Source organism: Euwallacea similis, chromosome 7 (assembly GCF_039881205.1).
Source record: "Euwallacea similis isolate ESF13 chromosome 7, ESF131.1, whole genome shotgun sequence".
Taxonomy (NCBI): domain Eukaryota; kingdom Metazoa; phylum Arthropoda; class Insecta; order Coleoptera; family Curculionidae; genus Euwallacea; species Euwallacea similis.
This window is the reverse complement of record NC_089615.1, coordinates 3,114,319-3,135,765: the sequence shown is the minus strand read 5'-3', so window position 1 is coordinate 3,135,765 and position 21,447 is coordinate 3,114,319. Positions and strand designations below refer to the sequence as shown.

General features: G+C 34.7%; 1 protein-coding gene across 1 annotated transcript in view; it reads right to left on the bottom strand.

Annotated features, from left to right (window-relative positions):
* Window positions 1–12,490, bottom strand: part of LOC136409968 (octopamine receptor beta-1R-like) — a 63,914-nt gene extending 51,424 nt beyond the window's left edge. Inside the window, exon 1 of the mRNA XM_066391855.1 lies at window positions 12,276–12,490. The gene's annotated coding sequence lies outside the window, so the exon portion shown is untranslated. The remainder of the gene's footprint in view (window positions 1–12,275) is intronic.
* Between the last annotated feature and the right edge of the window lie 8,957 nt (window positions 12,491–21,447).

Here is a 21,447-nt window from a genome sequence, read left to right as displayed (position 1 = left end):
TGGCTTAAAAGTAAAGCAATTCTATTTTTTATTTTTAAACAAAATATTACTTGAATAAATTGCTTAGAATTACTTTAGTAGGCAAAATCCAAAATTTCGTTTGTTTTTACTTTGAAATTGATAGATAACTCTTAAGCTAGTTAAAGAAATAAGATACTGCTACTACGTATAGAGGTAAGTACTTGTGAACAACTAATAAGCAAGTTTCGACAGGTATTTTAGACATAACTACCATCATTTCAAAAAATAAGCTGCGCCTACACTTCTTTAATTTCAATGTAGCAGTGTTTACTTTAAAGCATTGAATTTATTTGATTAAGTTCTACGGCATTAGTGATATTTTTTATCGTCATGCTACTAAAATATTCCACCAAAAATATCCTGAAGTATAAATCAATCGACAGAACTTAACAAAACTTCTAATAAAATTTGATCGAATAGGTCATGTAAAAAACTTAAAGAGGTCAAGAAAAATCCACAAAGAAGATAATGCAGCGACGCTTTTAGTTATCGACTCAGTGGCACAGAATTCGAAGCTATCGCTAAAGAAAAAGTCGGATTAATTAAATGTCACTAAGATGCACATTCGGACAGTTTTAAAGAATAACAATTTTGAAGCATGCAAGCCGAAAGTTTAGAATACAGTAGAAGATGGCGATCACGCATATCGGTTGGATTTTTGTCTGGAAATTGGGGCAAAAACTCAGGAAGATACGTGGTTTTACAAAAATATTATTTTCACAAATGAGTACACATTTAGTACAAATGGAGTTGTAGCTGCACAGAATTGTGTTGATCACAAAAAAATTCAAATTTTACTGTTACTTTACAAAGTCAAAATTTCAAGAAAGTAAATATTTGGTGCACTATTACTTACAATCGAATCATTGGTCCCTATTTTTTTTCAAGAAAATCTGAATCAAAATTCATACTTAGAGATGTTGGACAGTTTTGTTTGACCCGAATTTGAAAAAAAAATTGGAATTCAGATACAATGCATATTTTCAACAAGATGGAAGTCTCGCTCATTCAGCGCTTCAGATGCGAAAGTGGCTAGACAGGAATTTTCCTTAAAAGTATATTATTAGGTTTGGGCCTATCTTGTGACCGTCCAAGTTACTTGACCACACAGCATGTGATTTCTTCCTTTAGGGATTTTTGAAGGAACAAGTGTAGAAGCAACCACTATCACATAACGTTGATGTTTTTGAAAAAAAGAATAGCTGAAGCTGTGGCCCAAACAAATTAATATATTATTCATTCTGTATACGAAAAATTCAAAACACTTTTGGAAAAATGTGTTGAAGTTGGTGACTTTCAAGTGTAATAGGCAGTCGCGCAGTGTATATTCTTGTTAACAGTAGCAATATCATTTCTTTAGTTGGCTTAAGAGTTATTTATGAATCTCAAAATAAAAACAATTTTAATTTTGGATTTTGACTATTAAAGTTATTCTAAACAACTTCTCCCAGTAACATTTTGCTTAAGAATTAGAAAGAGAGTTAGTTTACTCTTAAGCCAAAACCATGTTTTGAAAGATTCTGAGTTCTCCGTATAAGAAAATCATTTTTTCTCAGGACGAAAAGTGTTTTTGGAACAAGCAAAAACTTCTACGAAGAGTGACTTTTTGTTGAAAAATGCAAAATTTGGCCCATTTGTGGTATAGGCAACTTCATCTGAGAACACCCTATATCTCATATACTGGACTTACCAGATTTAATCTCAGGATTGGACTACGACTTTACATTCCTTAGACCTTTGAACTTGAAATTTAATCGAGAATTAATAAAACTCTCATATGAAGAAGGGTCCATACTCAATCTATGTTTAAGTGTCCGTATGCATATTATGTTGCTGACAAACTGGGCAGAAACTTTAAGATGTAAACATGTAAACATGTGGCTTCTATTGATTTATTACACGACACCTACCCACGTGATGACATTTACACGAGCATTTCGTTTAGTTTTCATCTCAGTCCGACTTGGGTAAGCAGCCAAAGAAAACCAAAAGAGTCCCAGATGAATTTTCACGAAAGGGTTGTCAAAGACCGCTTAGATGTTCATCTCTTGGAATATTTATTTAATCCTGTATGTCTTCTCAATTAATTTTCTCAACCCTCTCTGTCGAATCAATCTACCCTACGTCTCTTTGTCATGTGTAAGAACCTATGACTCGAGCACTCAAAGCATTTTTAAAGATTTGTGGCTTTTCTGCTGATTTATAATAGTTATTACCAGTTAATTTGACTTACTTTCATACAAAATAGACGTCTAAAGCCTGAACAAGCACAATGAGAACTTTAATCCCGTGAATAATAGAGCTGCCTGTTAAAATACATTTTTATAAGTACTTTGCATTTTTCGCCCTTAAGAATATAATAACGTTGTATAAATGTTACAGTAGTTTATGGCCCTTGTTTGAGCTTACATTTCAATGCCGGCCCATGATCTTTAAATTGACACAATCTCTCCCATTTGCTAACAAATGGGCACAATTTATTCAGCTGAATTGCGTATTTTTGGGACAGAAGGATAAATGCTGTAAACGGCATTTTGTCTGACAAATACGTATTATCGTGTGTAAAATAACAAAATTTAATATGCGGAAAGGCACATCAATTAAATCCGACCATGATATTTAGTAATTAATATTACTTTGATTTATAGTATGATGGTTTATATTAAATAGTTATTGCATTTGGAGTATTGAATTAATTATCAATATTGCCATCAGTATCGATAATAACTGAAATTGAGCTTCCACCTCTTATCATCGACTTAATGGTCATTTAATGTCCCTAGGCGACGCATGAAAGCAATTTCTTAAAATAGTAGAAACTGTCATATACCTCTTGTAAATTATTAATAGCATAATCCTAGATAGCGACTTTGAAACTAGGCCATTGGAGCCGGTTAATAAATCATGAAGCATTTGCTGCAAGTTGGACACCAAGGTTCAAAAGTGTTTAAGTTTAGTTTCAGAACGGTAAACTGTTTGGCGCAATGTGACTTTGACGAGTTAATGTCCAAGAAAATTATCGGTAGTATTTGCCTATTTTCCCAGGGCAATCAAATATTTGCCGCCATAAAGTAGAAATATTAATGTGAAACAGTGGTGATAAGTTCGGAAAAGTGCCAAAGAAGCCACTAGCAGGATGATGAGCGACAAGATACGATAACCCTTTATTGTCTCTTTATATTACATATCAACACATAAGTGGTTAGGATAATATTGCTAAACAGAAAGTTTTATGAGAAAATATAAACATTGTAGTTTAACAAGTATTTGGTAATTGATAATGAATTGAATGAGCAAAACACACACAGTCAGTCTGCTAAAAAAACTGACTCCTTTTGGCACCCATACAAGAACACATTCAGACCTAGAGCCCCTAATCCCAATATTTTTGCTCCTCCCAGGATACCTACAGTCAACAAATTTTTACATTCCTTTGTTGAATCTAACTTATCGTTGAGACCAACGATTCAATCATCATCGTATATTTAATGAAATTTAACTGAAATCACAGTGATTTACAACAAGCATAGCCTATGGATTCCCATTACACTCATAACTTTTGTTTCCTAAACATCAATTTATTTTACAACTCCTAACCCATTTCCGTGCTATAAATACCTCAATTTTCCCGTTGTCCGGGAAATTACGCCGAAATCGTGAAGTCCAACACTCATGTAAAAGCGTTTCCATGTTTCATTGGATAAATCTAACCACGGACTATATTTAGGTCGACGATCTATCCTGAATTGTTTAAAATTTCTAGGCTTTACGTATGAGCGTTTTAATATAATTCATTGCTCATAATACGCGGAAGACTACGTTCATTATAACCGGGTTTGATATTTAATATGATATTTGTTAAATGAAGTAATATGAATGATATTAATAATCAATACGAAAGCATGAGAGTGTTCACGGCATAACAAATTGAAATAGGGATGATGAAGGATTATGTGCGTTCGTTACTCCTTGATAATATTTTGCGTTTTCATGCATATGTGTCACCCAATATCACACAAATGGTAACAGCAAAGTGAAACAAACCCCAGGATGTTTATATAGGTCATTAAAATTAAGATATTGGGAAATGATTTCTTGATAAAAGAATTGAAACCATCACTCCTCCCGAAATGATACCGGGGCCATAATATCTACAACACACGCCATTTCAACGTTATTTTCAAAGATTGTTTTGTTTCTCAGATTACAATACGACATTTGGGGAAAATGATGGAATGTTTGAGAGCGAAAGATGATTTTGAGATGAAGTTCCAATTTGTGTTCAGAACCGCGAAACGATTCATATGAGAATAGTCCTAGAAGTACCCTACCTGATATATAGATAGCGATTTTTTTTGTTAAGAATTTGCATATATTACAAAACTTAACGTTAAAAAGCTTATATCTAAAGTTTCTTAAGTTTGAGGGTGTTACGTTAACTTTAATTTGTTTTAATGTCGTTTTTAAGTGAACGCTTTTAGCGACTTTGCGAAGATGGAAAAAATTGATCATCATAATTCACACACATTCAGAACATACATAATTCAATACTTTCATTTGAAAGGTTTTAGTCCATTCAACATCAAAGCGGGTTTAGATTCAACCATGAGGGAATCTGGTCCTTCGTTGGCAACTGTAAAATATTGGGTGACAGCACTTAAATGCGATTGTACGAGCTGCCAAAACAACCTCCTCAATGGTCGACCCAATGAGGTGACCACTCTAGAAATTGTGGTGAACATCCATCAAGCGGTAATAGGAGACGTTGACTAAAATGGCGTGTGTTAGCAGACATGATAGATATTTCAAAAAGTACTGTATATCCCATTTTGACCGAACAATCGGATATGAGGAAGCTGTGCGCAAAATGAAAGCCCCGATTACTTACAATTTAACAAAGACAACGCCGGGAGGATGTTTCAAGGTAGTGTTTGGCAAAGTTTCACAGTAAGAAAGCCGAGTTTTTACCTCAATTCATATCCATGGATAAAACATGGATCAATCATTTCACACCTGAGATGAAAGAGCAGTCAAAACAATGAACTCAAAGAGGAACATAGGCTCCAAAGAAGATGAAAACTGTTCCATCCATAGGATAGGTGATGTCGTCAGTTTTTTGGGATCCACATGAGATAATCTTTATTGACTATCGCCCTAAAGAAAAAATAATAAACGAAGAATATTATACAAATTTATTGCAGTGTTTGAGTGAAGAAATTAGGAAAACGGGACCGCATTCGACGAAAAAGAAAGTTTTGTTACACCGAGACAATGCACCAGTCCACACTTCCGTTATCGCAATGGCCAAAATCAATCATTTTGGTTTCGAACTTTTTCCTCATCTACCCTATTCGCCAGATTTAGCACATTCAGATTATTTTCTATTTCCGAACTTGAGAAAATGGCTCTGTGGAAAGAGATTTGGCAATAACGAAGAAGTGAAGTCCGAGGTTGATGCCTATTTTGAAACATTTGAAACTTCTTACTTCAAACAGGGAATAGAAGCCAATAGAATATCGCTGGGAAAAGTGTGTCAATCTTAAAGGAGACATATGTAATATTTTCCAAAATTTTCTTTTCTTTAAATATTAAGTCAGGTACTTTTGGGATTATCCTCGTATATTACGAAACATCATATAATATTCATAGAGAAGCAAAATACCCGTGTTCTTATGCTTTCCTGGCATGTACTTATGTATATTTAGTTAAGTGGCTAAACGTTAAGCCTCATGTTATGAGCTTATTCTTTTGCATAATAAATGACTCTCTGGTAGAATTAGGTCATAATGGTTTTACGTAGTCAGACGCAGTTATTTTAGTAAGACCGTAGTGAAAACAAAAGCAGGATATTATCTATTATTGCAACCCAAAAACCTGAGGTTAAACTATGAAATATGATTAAGCTACTAGATAGTTAATTGCAGAACTATTTACAGTAGATATGAAAATCCACAGATACGTCTTCCTTCTTTCATTAATTCTTCTAAATTCTATTTTAAGTAGAGAAAAATTATGACAAACTATAACATTGAATAGACAGGGCGTCTGCAATAAAGATGTCTAAAGCAGTCCATAAATCGCTTTTGTGGCTCTTAGTGTTTTAAATTATCTTCATAGCAAACTTCGCAGAAACTTTTTTTTAATAAATAGAATTAATAAATAATGGCTAAAACCAGAAATGATTCATTACTAAAAAAAAAGTTGCTGAAAATTTTAAATATTTAATATGGCGCGCATGAGAAAGGAACTTAGATAAATGCCACAATTCCAAAACTTTTCACATTCACACAATTCACATATTCACACACTTTTAATTCACACAATTCACATATTCACACACTTTTAATTCACACAATTCACATAACTTTTAATTGCAAAAATTGATGGTTAAGACCGAAAACGCGTTACTTTATTTACTAAGAGAAACATTTAAATTAAAATTTTCTCACATCCCTTTTCCCCCCGTCACCCTATCTCAGCAAGTCTAGTATGTGGTCATTCAATTAATTGGAATAAAAGATAAGGCAGAAAAGAATTTGCGAACGAGGGAATGAAACAAACTGAAACAACTACTTAATAACAATCCCGTCGACATTAAACTGCTTGCCTCAATAAGAAAAGAATTTACAAAAATTACCTCTCAACCGCTATCGCTAGAGTTTAATTGAATAGATTTATTTTCTGGGAGAAATAGTTGAACTTTGGAATTTTTAGCACTTACGCAAAAATAGAGTAAGGGACACAAATAGAATCGATAGAAAACATTAACATCACAAATTTCCATGTTGTAATTTTACTTTATGTTCTTACTACGGTGGTTGTATTACTTGCTTTATATTCATTAAGCCTACTTCTGCGTAAACGCTAAAAACAGAAGCTTGTATGTTGGCTAATAATTAATACCTATCAGGTTCAGTTACCATAATACCAACATGTGGATGAGCCACGGTATAGAAGATCTTGAAATACTTAATTTAACCCATATGTGGAGATCAGATAATCCAACCTCATAAAGAGCAATAAATTTCGCTCTATTAAACTCTATTACTGCTACTTAAAGATTTTACAACCAGTCATTTTAAAGCCTCCCCATATCGATATTTGTTCACTAACATAATGTAAGGAAACTAAACAAAATTCACTAAATTCTTTAAATAACTCATAAAATGTCCAACACTCGTTATCGCAAGGGTTTTATGATATTTGAGATACACCGTTTGCACTAGCAAAAATAATTAACATGAAGACTTCTAATGCTGTATGTATTTATATGGACGCAAATGGACTTTGCTAAGATTATGTTTTCGTCTTGTTAAAACACAAGTGGAGATATGTAAAATCAGTGGTTTCTAAAGCCAGGTCAGGATTAGATGTTAAAAATTACCACCCGTTAAATAAACGTAAAACTGAAAGATACGCTGAAATAATGGTGATCGGAGAAGTTGAGAATATTGCGATCATAAGATTACAAAAGGCACCTGTCTTCAACTTTAAGGCATAAGCACAGATCCAAATTCTCAACGTTCTTTTAAGGCAAGGCATGGTACGAAACGATAATTTATATTCCTTATGTGATACGACATAAAAGTAACCGAAACCTCAAAATATACATTATTTTTGCAGAAAAGTGGCTTATATACTGTCTCCACTAGCAATGAGAGAGCAATAAGACAACTTCTGGGTTCGCAGTCTCGGATTTACACAAATCGCAAAATGAAGTTCAGATCTATGTTGATCGAGCTTGTAACGTATAGGCAAAACGGCTTAAAGAGGCCTCATAAAGAGCGTTTTTAATCGTCAGAGGGTTTGCGTTAAAACACGCAAGATTTATTAACAACAGCAAATTTAGTATGCTAAATGTATACATCACTTCCAACAAATTAAATTTTATTTTTATTAAACAGCAGAAAAATTGCTGTTAAGCGGCTATGAGTGATTTGTATTTTATTTTATATTAAAGCGGAAGTAACAGTTGATGCCCATAATTTTCTATATTGTCATGCTGAAGAGAACATTGAAATTTGGAAACAGGTAGTAATTATTTAAGCCGTAAATACATTTCTATGTTCCGGAATATTAAACATTAAACTTTTTGTTATAAAGTCATATTTTAAATCGGATAATGAAAACGTGATACTTTTGGCAGAGGAATTTATCCATGTTTAAGTTTCTATGACAACTTGTCCCATTAGGAGGTCCACATTAAAAGTACTTATCCTACCAGTACAGCCTTAAAACGGACGGGGGGAGAGGAGGGTGGGGGGTCAGGGTGTTGGTTTTTCTTAGGGGAGAGAGGACGGTGATTAAAACTTTCCGCCAGGACGCCCAACTTGCTAAGGTCGACCCTGTGTCCTACAAGCAGTTAATTAGGGTAAATAATTTATAATCGACAGGCAAGAACTCGACTTCCCGTCTGAAACTAAATACTTGACAATCCTGTGTTCTTTTTCCCTGAAGGAATTCTCGTCTCTCCTGCATCTAGTTTAATGCCATATTGTCTCAGTTATCCGAATTCCAAGCAAAACTCGCTCTGGAAACTGACAAATCGTTGAAAACGAAAAATTGTACTAGAGATCTTTTTATAGCTAGAGCCGAGTATTTCGTATGGCCATGTCCCATTTTGCTGCCTCTGTAGAATGTTGACTTGGATTTCAAATATTTATTAAGCTTAGTTTTCTGTAGGTCTTGAACTAGAAATTACCCATTCAGGCCATGTTTTATTGTGCTTAGGTCTACATTAATCGTGTAGATCCTAGATTCAGTATCCAGGGCAAATACAATATAAATATTCGATCAGAAAGCTCACTGAGAAGTTTCCTATCTTGCAATTTATGTCTGTATATCGAGATTAAATGTGTACATCAAGGGAATAATTTCATCTCAAAAGTAAACTATTTTTATGAAGTTCGAAAATTGATTGCAGTTTGTGCATCTTTATCAAAGCAATATCGCTGCCTTCTGGCATGATCAATACGCGACTTTTTAATATTAGAAAACGATTTCCTTTCATTTTTGCATCCACGAACGAAGCAACTTTTCCGTTGTTTCTTCCAAATGCAGTAATTTTAATAAAGCAATTTTTTTAAAAAGTATTTTTAGAGTTTCATAGACAAACCAATGAAAGCTCGCAAGTTTCCAGAATTTTGTTAAATTTGTGCGTGCGTGGTGTTCGCTTGAAACTGTAACTCCCATTCCACAAATGAACGTTAATTAACGTTTCAGTTTCACATCGAGATAATGGATAAAATTACGGATCGAAACAGATGTCCAAAATAACCAACCCGTCGCCAGCATACGCCTGTTCCCATAGTTAAACATCGAAGTCCTTCCTGCGACGATGAGAATATCATTAGCAGGGTATGTAGGATATCCTTAGCAAAGCAGAAATATTTTCAAAAGTGGAAGGTCTGGAATTTGCATGAACGACTTTATGTTTCAAAGTACTCGTATAGGAAACAAGCAGTTATTCAACTATTATTAGCTCTCTGAAGTTCATAATTAATTATCGAGTACAAAATACCTGTGTCACAAAACTACGGACAAAAGTATAAAAGTTCTGTGATTATATGCGTTTATGTATCTCAAAATTATTCAGCTTGTTATTATCGAAAAATTTTACCATTAATTTATCCTTGATGGCACAAAGTTTCCCTCTTCAGAGTAGCACATTACCACCAGCGGCACTTCTATTACAACTTGTTATTTAAATCAAAGTGCTTTTCACGAACGAGAAATTTAAAAATTCGTATAAGACATGTGTAATGGATATTTATTTCCAATGGCGGGAACGAGGGCTTGAAACTTCACAACAAAAATGGTAGTCAGGAAAGTTTCCTGAGTTATTATTATGGGGCAAATAACGGATCCTAAGCAGGAAGTCTATCAAACATTTAATTCCCCTATGCGTCTGAGGATGTGGGTTGCTAAAGGCCATTAGTCAGAGAAGGAGAAGACTTTTTCGATATTAATTTCACTGGTTTTTAGGACGGGATTAAATATTTAAAATAAAGCTAGATTGCGGTAGCAGAGCAACTCTTTCACAAATGTTATACAGTGCGTCCAGGGTAAGGATGTCTAGAGTAGGGATCTCGTGCAAAATCGTTTTTCAGTCATTCAGTATTTCGAATACTCTTAACCATTTTACGTCAAAAGAAATCTTGCAAGAGAACTCGTAATTCTCATATATTTTCGAGATATTTTTATCGGCATCACAACGTGATCAACATTTTTAAGGGGCCAGAGATCTTTGATGCGTCACATTTCCTTGAAGGTCCATGAGTGTTCCATTATCTTCCACCAACATGGCGACCCACGGGTGCCTTCAGCAAAACCGCCAAAACATTCCTATGTGTGGAGACAATGTGCAAAACTGCATTTATTTGCGAAATATGACGATTTAGGTATAGGAACCTGACCCATCGATTTGAATTTATCACCTTCAAATGGGCATCGCAGCACAATCGACGCTTTTATGTTAAGTTGGCCAAAGCTCTTTGATGTGTCGCATTTCCTTGAAAGCCCATAAGTATGTATTTATCATCGTTTACGAGATTCCCATCCTGACCCTCCTTATTTTGGACACACTATATGTCCTGAGGGAAGCACAGTGTGTCCAACAAACAAAACAATTCTCAGACTGAAATTAAGAGCCATATTAGCGTCACGACAAGAACAAAATGTCGGCTCGCTCGTGATAACGGTTTTGTGTTTTAATATCCGATTCTTGAAACATAACGTCACCACGAATGTTCCCTTCAAAGAGCACAAAGAAAAACTAATTTCCAGCTCTGGCGATAATTTGTTTAATGTATTTGGTGACGTGAAAACTGATATCATTGTTCAGGTTCTCATCCGACTGGAGTATTAAGAAAGTGAGCGTTGCCGAATTTAGGCCACACCAGGTTAATAAAATGCAAATGCACAGAAGTTCCTTTTTTTAACGAAAATGCATAACGCAGTTAATTTGTGGAAACGATTTTTTTTCCAACAAAGCGACCAAAAGGGCTTATTCAGCACATTGCGATATCTTGCTAATTGGAGCACATGCCCACTTGACGAGGCTTTCATCGAGAGCATGTTGGGGGGAGGGTTTGCACTTCTCGACTTGGCAATCTTCTATTTTCGATGTTAATTATTAGTGTGATTCAATTTAATAATAATTTAGGTCACTGACTATTGGCAGTTGTGTGTTGCTTTTTTAAAAATTTAACGCCCCAGTGGATGATAAAAACATCGAAACTGGGAGGTCAGGTAGAAAGTAAAGGTCAGGCGACATGTTGGGGTCTTAAATATTTATATGATGGATAAGGGGGGATATAATAAGTATCGGATCAGAAATTCGAAGGCATGATAGGTTGTTAATACTGGAGATGGGATTTATAATTACGTTGAGGGTAGTAGACGGAACGGTTTAATTGTGTTATGTCACGGTAATACTATTAAAATGTAATGATAATCTTGAAATTTTGGGGTGATCGCTCAGAAAAACTGCCTTAAGGGTGACCCAATTTTATTGATGCAGCTGGAAAAAAAGGGCAACAGGATAAGTCAGAAGCGAAATCTCTAACGCACAGCTGAAGGAGATTGCTCATTTTCTAAGCCTCGTCCCGTACGTGCTATGTATATGTAATTTCGTAGCTGAATGTGGGAAAACATAAATAAGGGGCGTTCATTAAAATAAATCTGAAATAAGCGTTGAATATCCGAGAAAAGACGTCGATAAAGTGAATTTTTATCAGGTTTGAACGTTAACCTGGTCGCTTAAAATTACGGTGGGTTTAAAATCAACGCCTTACGTTTACGGTTCACTACCTACTGGGTGGTTTTTTTAATCAACACACGTTATTTGAGACAAAGATGAATACATATAAAATGGAGATATATGCGGTTCTGTATGATTTGAGTAATGACACAACATGAGCAAAAGCGAAATTGCATTCGGAGAACAAATATGGGTCTAACTGCTACAATACCAGTTTGAACCGGGAAAAGTGATTTGAAAAAATAGAGAACTTTATCCCGATACCTGCAAAGTACTCACGATATTAGAACATCTACTATTTACCATGGCGGTTTTCATTGCTAATTTAGCTATGCTGCATGAGGAGAAATTAAACTAATTACTAGATTCGTAACAGACCAAGAAATACATTTTTTGTAATTATTTACGCAATAAGATTGCATACATTAACACATGCGTTTTCCTCAATTCTAAATAGCTACTACACTCATTCATCAATACGCATCTTTCTTACCTAAATAAAAATCAAATCCAACTCATTAAGTTCACAGGTCATAAGTTTGTAGCTGTTTTTTAGTTCGTTTCCATCCACCTTAAATAACATTAGGGCAAACATATCAGTAACAAGAACATTCCTCAACTTTCATTCATGAATCATGGAAAATGGAAATTAAATTTTCGCGCCCGATATAAGCGGAACCTCGCAGCGGAGTTTCCATGGAAAGTATACGCGGAGTTGTAACAGCGTCGAATGGAGTCGTTTCGCTTTTCGTGTGGCTTTCCATGCTTTCCACCTGACGGCTGCGCCATCTTGCTCTTCCAAGTTGATGTGGAAAATCGTGACGTTCCGCGTTTTGATATTAATTACTTTTTAATGTTGAATACTTTGCATATTTCTGAAGATGTTTTCCCAGTTAAGCAGGCATTAAAATTGCAAATTTTATATTCAAATGCGGGGGACGGGGGAAAAGTTTTAATATGCGATTACCTATCAACGGGTATTCGGGGAGATGCGGGGAATTTTTGCATTTATAATGATCCGAAAACTTACAAAGTTTCCCCTTTCAAGTATCAAAAGAATTTAGCTGGATTTATGTATTTTTTTTTAATTATGAGGAATTTAGCTTATTTTGCAACTTTACATAAATCACAAAGTTTGGATCATTAAAAGTGACAGATTTACACGACTTTGATTAAATATAAAGAGCGTCGAAATTAATGAGCAATTTATTACGTAATTTTCTATTGGGTTCCTACGTATTACTGTTACATATAAAGTGTTCGGAAATAATGTCGAAATATTTAATAGGTGATGTAATAGATATTAAAATAACGAAAAGTTCGTATAAACATACTTCAAAAATTGCTTTTTCAAGAGCTTAGAAGCCTTCAAAAAGGGAATTCTGAAGTTGGTATTTTCGAAATGGTTTGCGTTAAAACTATGAAATTCGGTGTACTTTAATAAATTGGAATGGGAAAACTTTTTTGTGTTAATAGGTGCAGATTTTAGACAGGGACGTCACATACAGGGAACCTCCTATGTAAATGCAGTCCTAACTTTTTTGTTTTTGACGTTTCTTAATTTTCGAAGTCAAATTACTGAATCGCAAATATTTTCAAGTAAAAAGGGTCCTCTTACTTCATCTCGTTAGGATAGACCGTTTTCCACAAAAGTTGGTTTTTATGAATTGATGCACGATTACACGGTCATCAAAATGCATCTTAATAAATATAATAAGCATCCTTGTAATAGAAATATTTTTTTATTAGTCAATAATAACAAGATTAAATTATTAAGAATTTATCACTCATTCACAACAAATGTTGAAAATGGCTTCCGTTCATCTCAATGCATTCTCTAATTCGTTTCGAAAATATTGTAAAAAAACAAAATTCCCTCCTTAAGGGATTCTAACCCCTTTGAGAAGCAATTTTTGGAATATGTTTATAAAATCTTTTTTTATTATTTTAATCTCTAAAATTACCTCCCAAATTATTTCTAGATAACCTGTATGTGGATTAAACCCATTATACCATATTTGCTGCGTAACATGGATCACAGCGTCTTGTCAACAAAGAACCAAAATGTATGTTGTTGGATTGGTGCAGAGTAGGAACCGAAAGCGTATGATCCTTCTCGTTCGCCGAAATGAAATGTTTCCACAAAGTGGCTGCCAAGAAAATTATGGACTGTATATTTCACGCTCGCACTACCTTGAGATTGCAGTCCCAGAGACGCTGTTTTGCGAATGAAATAACCAACAACTTTCCCTGCTTTAAATGAAGTTTATTGGTACAAAAAAATAATAATTCACGAGGCGCGCCGACCTTAGCAAGTTTTAGCTAAATTTTTAATCGCCGCTCCCCTACCCCGAAGAAAAACCGCTGACCAGGAAAGTCCACCGCCCTGGGCCGTCCCCCAACCGCTCCTCCCGGAAGGCCGGTACTGTTTAGAAAGTAAAATACAAAATATTAACAAAAAACCTCTATGCTAGCGAAGACTACGTGCTAAAGAATATCGATAAAATTAAAAAAATAAATATTATAAAACGCCTCGCTGACTTGGGCTTAGTGACACAGGTCTTAACATGTAGAACACCCAGTAATAATGGTTTGGTTTAAACAATTTGTAGTACGGGTTTTTACGATGATAAGCTAGGCACATCATTAAAAAATTTAACAAGTTCGAGGGTTAAAACCTGAAAAAAAAATGAATAATCGGTCGGTTCTCCACAATTTCATGTACACTCCTGAATACGCCTAGGCATCGACCTAATGAGACGGTCGATGTCCTGGGGGATTTCATTCCAGACTATTTGTATAGCATTAAAAAAGACCGTAAGGTTTGTGGCGAATGGGATAAATTATGTAGTGTTGTGCCTGTGATATTCCAGACGTGTTGGATGAGTGAAAAATTTGGGGATCTACTTAAGCCAAGTAACAAATTTATCTCATTTTATTGAAAATAGTCCAACGCCATATGTGATCTTGCGTTATCTTTTTGAAAAACTCGAACAGGCTCAGGGGTTAGAGGTAGCAGAAAATGGTGATGATTTTTAATCAATGGAAAACTCGCTGAACGCAAATTGCTTGTATTCTCTAGAGTCTTAGCAATTATTAATATTTTGCAAAATGTTTTTTTTAGCAAGAAATACTCACCTTCAAGCCTGGTGCTATCAACTTCACAATTTTCCTTCCACTTTTCGTGTTTTACTTTCAGATAGAAGCTATTGCATTTAACTAAAAATAAAATGGGTATGCCTATTAGTAACTCAACCCATTATTTCAACCTCTACAAACTTAGCGGCTGTATGAAAATTCAAAAAGGCAGGCTTGGAAAATAAATTACCTTATAATTCGTTTTCTTAGGGCTCTTGAGACCCGAGCTACAGGTAGCGAGTGATATAATTGCAAATTAAGTTGTGGTTTTATATTTTGGAAGAAAAGATATAATTTGAGTAACATTACTAGGGAGGAAGAAGTTTCTGGAGTAGGGCCAATCACAGTAAATTAGAGGAGGTAGATTAGCTCTAAATATTATCTTTTAAAGAAGATAATTTTCAACATTTTTAAAAATTATAATTTTTACATTTCAAATGTGAGAAATAATGAGTGAAAGAAGAGTATCGGTTGTGGAAGAGAAATGTATATAAAAGACTTACACTTTACTAAGAGCTTTGTGTAACGAGTGGGATTTAGTGCAGCGAGTGAAATAAGTTTCCAAAATACGCCACGAGCTGCACAAAATAGCTTTTCTTAAGGAGTTTTATGCATGAGTCCTTCTGACTTGTAGGTAGTTGAGGTTCTGATAGTGGTTGAGATTAATTCGGGCTTCGGTGCGGGTATTGCTGGTAGTTTGTTAACCGAATTATGAATTGACGACATGTGTTTTCGTTATATAACTAGATGCAAAATGGGTCCCGTTTGGCAACGGATTTTAACGAAAACTGTCACTTTCTTTATCGAAAGCAGGAAAAATATTTTCACTTTCTAAGGTAATTAAATAGGACTCTTCGCAATAATGTTTCGGTTTTGCATAGAAAAACTAATGAGTAAATGGCGATACGACTAACACGCTGGTGGCATCTGTGGCACCAGTTTGTTATCAGATGCCACCGTACCTTTGTGCGATAAATTATGAATCGTAATTATTTCTCAAAGGCACAACTTCCGAAATATGGTGTTGAAACATGAAAAAAGATAAACATAGATTACTGCCAACGATCTAAAAGAAATGGACATAACATTACTTTTTACAGGTTTGTCCCTCTTTCTGGCAAATTAGACCCTTCCATGGCGGCGAAATTGGAGAGCATGACGTCATCATGACCCCTTACGGTCTTTATGCGCGGCAGCGTGACGCATCTTTTAGTGGAATATCTGCAGTTCTTTGCTACGTTCAGCTCCTGGTCGTCCATTACCGAATTTTTTAAGCTTTGCTGGCCTCAAGCCATAATTTTTCAAGTTTAGGCGTATAAGTTAAAAATCACCCTGTATATGGCACTACACTGTATTTGCATATTTTTGTGAAAGGAAAAATTCTCTTGAGCCCTCATTTAAACTCTTTTCACATGTTTAACATTATATTCTCCCTCTGAACTTTCGACTCTTCACCATCGGCTCTCGGTAGCGTTAATTCGTGTTGCCTCGCTCATCTCCCTTTGAACGTGAAAATTCATGTTGAAAGAGATTTAATAAAATTACTTGTGATATTTACTTCAGTTTAGATTTCCATGTTTTTACACGCTTCAGAGTTATTGCTCTTTCCAAGAATTAAAATATTCGGAATGCGTTTGTAAGATTGAAATTTTGTTAGACCAAAGTTTCGCAAAACGTACTAACCGGAACTGAACTGATTGAAATTCTCCGGGGAAACTAGTATTTAAAGAACAAGGAACCAACTTCAGCTTATTATTATTCATTAGGCAAGCTTTGGAAGTGGAGTCCCAGAATTTCAATATCCGCTTTTTCGGCGGATGTCAATTACACCTTTCAAGTTCCTGCGTCATTACCCGGCTTTTTGATGTCTGCTTAACGAATATCGATTTTTACTTCATTTCTTCAATGGTAATTTTGGGAGAAGGGGGCATTACCACCCTGGATAAAACCATACTTCCACTTCAAAATTCAATTCCACACATCGTTTGGTAAAACCGGGATTAAATTACAGGAATATATGTTGTTAAATTTAGTGTCTTTTTGTCTTAGTTGCTGAGATAATTTCAACATGGGATTTAACGAGTTAAGATGTTGATCCCATTTTAGTCTCTGTTCCACTAGAATGAAATCTGTGAAATGTGGAGGAGGTTAATTTAGAGCTTCTAAATTTTACGCTAATAAATCAAATGAGTCAAAAAACTCGCAAAAAGTCCCGTATTTAGTATCTATAAATTTTAATCTTTTAAACTCCTCGTATACAGGTGGTAGCAAATCGTCGTATTTCAGGGCCGATTGTACTCTGCAAAATAGTTAAAAAAATGATAATGGACCCATGGTCAAAAATTCATAATTTTCGATGTATGTATAAGATGATAAAATGTCACCTTTTTTCCCACATTTTAGGAGAATATTTTCAATAGTTTTTATAATTTTGTTTTCGTTTAGATTTATTTTTATTTTACGAAATTTGATTAAATGTTACGAATCATCGTCGCCTCAATTTCATATATATGAACTTACATAATCAACGGGGGTCCTAAAAAGTGATATATCAACATCTAATTTTCTGTTTCCCTCCCATGCACGCTATTTCCTTTGAAATTTTTTCCTTATCTGTCTTTCACCTGTATTCCATGCAGAAAATCAAAATGAGAGGGATTCAGATAGCAAATCCAATGGTAATAAGTAATATAATTCGAGATACAAAAATTGCAAATTGTGTATATTTACTTTGCAAACCAACAAGTATGCAAAAATAATCAAAATTCTCTACCATTCGTACTGTTTTATTTGTAACTTCAAAGTCAAAGACAAAATAAGGGACACATATAATCATTATTAATGAAGGTGGTTTAGGTGGAGTTTCTCAACTACCTGTTATAATTGAAACGTTCAATAAAAATTACTGTTCTCTGTATATTTTTCAGAATCGAGCAGCAAGAAAGTTGGAATATGATTTAAATTTTCAGGGGAATTTTTTATTGAACGTTTCTGATACAACACTATTGGTAATATCTATTGAAAAGCAGCATCTAAACAACCTTGGTGAATAATAAATATATCTACTAAATAATTTCAGTCATGGTTCATTAAAAAAAAACAGCGACATACATTTTATTTCACCCTGATGATGGGGAAAATTCCAGGAGAATTAGTATCATCAGTAAGAGCATGCCAAAAAGTGAATCCTCAGAAACAGGACGCTCAAATAGTCGAGATGAAATGAGGTTTAAACTTCACTTCTTCAAGTCTTTTACACATTTTCTACATTGATATCAACAAAATGCGGATACAATTAACTTTAATTCACATTCGAAATGTATTTTTTATAATAGGATATTACATCTGTAATATACAGGGTGTTCAAAAAAGGTTGCGTCAAACTTCAGAAAATTATAAGGGGCATTCCGGTTAAGAATTTTTGCATAGAAATCCCTAGTCAAAAATGAGTAATTTTTATTCAAAAAACTTCCATATTTAACTTTAGTAAATATAATAGAATAAACACAAACAAAATAAACACCTTTTATCTTCTGAGTTCCTGAGATATTGGAAAATGCACACGTTTCTATGGGTATGCGGAATAGAATATATTTCCAACATAACGGTGCACCTGCACATTTTACCCATACTGTGCAAGACCATCTAAATCAACATTTTTATGGTCGATGGATCGGAAAAGTCGAACCCATCAGGTGGCCAGCGTGAAGTCCCGATTTAAGCTCGTTGGATTTTTTCTTCTACGATTACATTAAGTCGTTGACGTATGAAATTCTTCCAGCCACCCAAGAAGAACTATTAGAAAGAGTAATGGCAACCTTTCTTTTCGTGTAACAAGATCGACACAACGGGGGCGCGATTCACTGATTCAAAAAACAAATTTATGTAACCAGATTGGGGGGGTCGTCATTTTCAAAGAGCTTACATTACATTTTTGTAGAAAAGTTAACCTGAAATCAAATCAGCTCATTTTTGACTAGGAATTTCTATGCAAAAAGTGTTCAACGCAATGTCCTCTATAATATCCTTAAGTCTGGCACACCCTTTTTGGAACACCTTGTATATGTATATCAAGCGACACCTCGCGTTGGGAAGAATTTTTCTTTCACTTTATCCAATATCCAACGACAACATTCTTTACTCCCGATCAACACTGAATGCAGCATGTCTTGTGGATTTTTATGATCAAAGACCATAAAGCGATAGGTATTGATTTTGTAGAATACAGGAATATGTTCTTAGCTGAGGACTTGTAGTATCTACGTATTGGCTAGATGGCTCTAGCTTGGATAATTTTTCTGGATGTATTATTTTGTGGTATGTCTGAGGATAAACCTCAAATAATACTCATTACAGTTATCTATTCATTACTTACATTGTTCTGAAACTGAATTTAACTGAATGAAAATTAATGCTATCTAAAGAGGATCGCGTCAGGACGATCTGTACGCAAGGGGGACAAACTTGACTGTAAACGAAGGTATCGATTTTTTGTGTAAAAAGGACGAAAAGTTATCTACCAAGATAGAAGGTTCGGGGGATAGATGGCTCTAGAATATTTACTCCGAGATATTATCTGGGACTGCATATACATATCTGCAATCCCCATAAAAAATGCATGCAAAAATCTTATTTTTTTAGGTTTCTAGTTACCTCAAACATTCGCTACAATCTCCTTTCCTCAATTATTTATTTAATAATTCTATACGAATATTAAACAGATCTTATCGTTCTTGTAAATTTTACACTTGCGACAAGGGTTATCATCCTTTTAAGGTCAATTCAGGTTAGTTATTCTTAAAAGGGTTATGACCGCCAAGTGCCTGGTTGCCAGACCTAACTCAGGAAACAGAAATGCCATCAAGCTTCCCAAGACTTGCTACGAGGTTCAGTATTTGGGAATATAGTCAGGAGAAACGCAGATGTACATAGATTATATTTTGATCGACACATTCTTGGTTCTTCAGGAGCCTCAGCAAATGAAATCCCAGCTTAGCTATACAGATTCCAGCAGCAATCATGAATAAAAATGATATTAAGAGACGCGTTGCAAAAGGTTTAGTCTTTACAAGCAACTATGCTGGCACTGTCCCTCTTTGATGAGGAGACGGACGGAGAAGGAGAAAAGGAACAAAGTGATTACAGAACCTGCCACTAGTGATCCATGGTGGCAAGGTTCCACAGATTATCAAAAAAAGCGGATAGCGAATGTCTGTATCAATCGTGTTTCTGACACAGATCGTCAAATCAATTATATCCGTGATTGAGGGTGATTGTTTCCAGTGATAAAACCGTGAGGTTCATTTAACAAATATATTTATTTAATTCGAGTAATATACAATTATTATTACCTATGACATCAACAACCAGTATTACATTATTTACTAAATAAATGCGTTTCGACTGCCCTTATTCTTATTCTCTCATACATATTTACAATAGGCCAAAAGATTGTCTTAAAATTATAACAGGAATAAAGTTTACGCATTTTCAACTTTAGTTATACCCATACAGTAACAAGAAGAATATAGATATTCGAAAAAAAAACCTGTAAAAGAAGAATATAAATTAATAAAAATATATTAGGCATCCTAATGGTGTAAGTCAATTACTTGTCTTATTTATGAATAACATATTTTTGAAACTTCATACTCCGTTTAAGAGAGGGAAATTCAAGTTGGTGTTCAGCCTCATTAAATTATTTTCAACTGATTTTGTCCGAAACCATAATATTGTTGAATTTTGTTAGTCTGATTCATTTTATTTAAACTAATTCCAAATCGGTTTGCCTTGAATTGGACGTCTAAAATTCATTTGAAGAGCCCATGAAAATTTTCTTGCATCGGCATTTCAAACTCTAGATCAGGTTAATTCAGGTTGCTCGGAATGACTGGTGGCTCAAAAAGGGTGGGCCGCCCTTAAAATTTCATAATTTTTTGAAACTTAATTTAATCTACAATTATAGTCTACCAGTTGTATAGCAAATTTAATTTCACACTCCCTTTGTTAATTTTTCGAAAAACCATCCAACCTATCCATACGTGCCTGAGAAAAATGCTATTTTGTGCTGGGGATCAAAACCGATTAAATTGAATAAAAATATGTAGTTTTATAATAGCGACTGAGCCGCGCTACTATCGCTCTTCAATTTTTCTGTTGACAAGATGTTATTTTTCTCAAATCTAACGTTACTTAAAAGTATACAGCTGTCTAACGAAATTCCTTGTACATCTTGTTCTTGTTTGCCGTCATTACTAAAGAAACTTTGGTGTGTGGGCGCGCACTGCAGGGCGATATTTGGTTGGTCCAGTTATTTTACCAACTGACTTGAACGGCACAACTTATTTGTTTTTCTTACAAAATACTCTTCCTGAGTTACTGGAAGGTTTACCTTTTCAATTACGCCATGATGTGTAGTTTATGCATGATGGTGCGCTTCCGCATTTCATTATAAGACGTTCGGGAATTTTTAACCAACAATTTCCAAATCGATGGCTCATGGAAATAACTTTCCTCAACACTGGCCA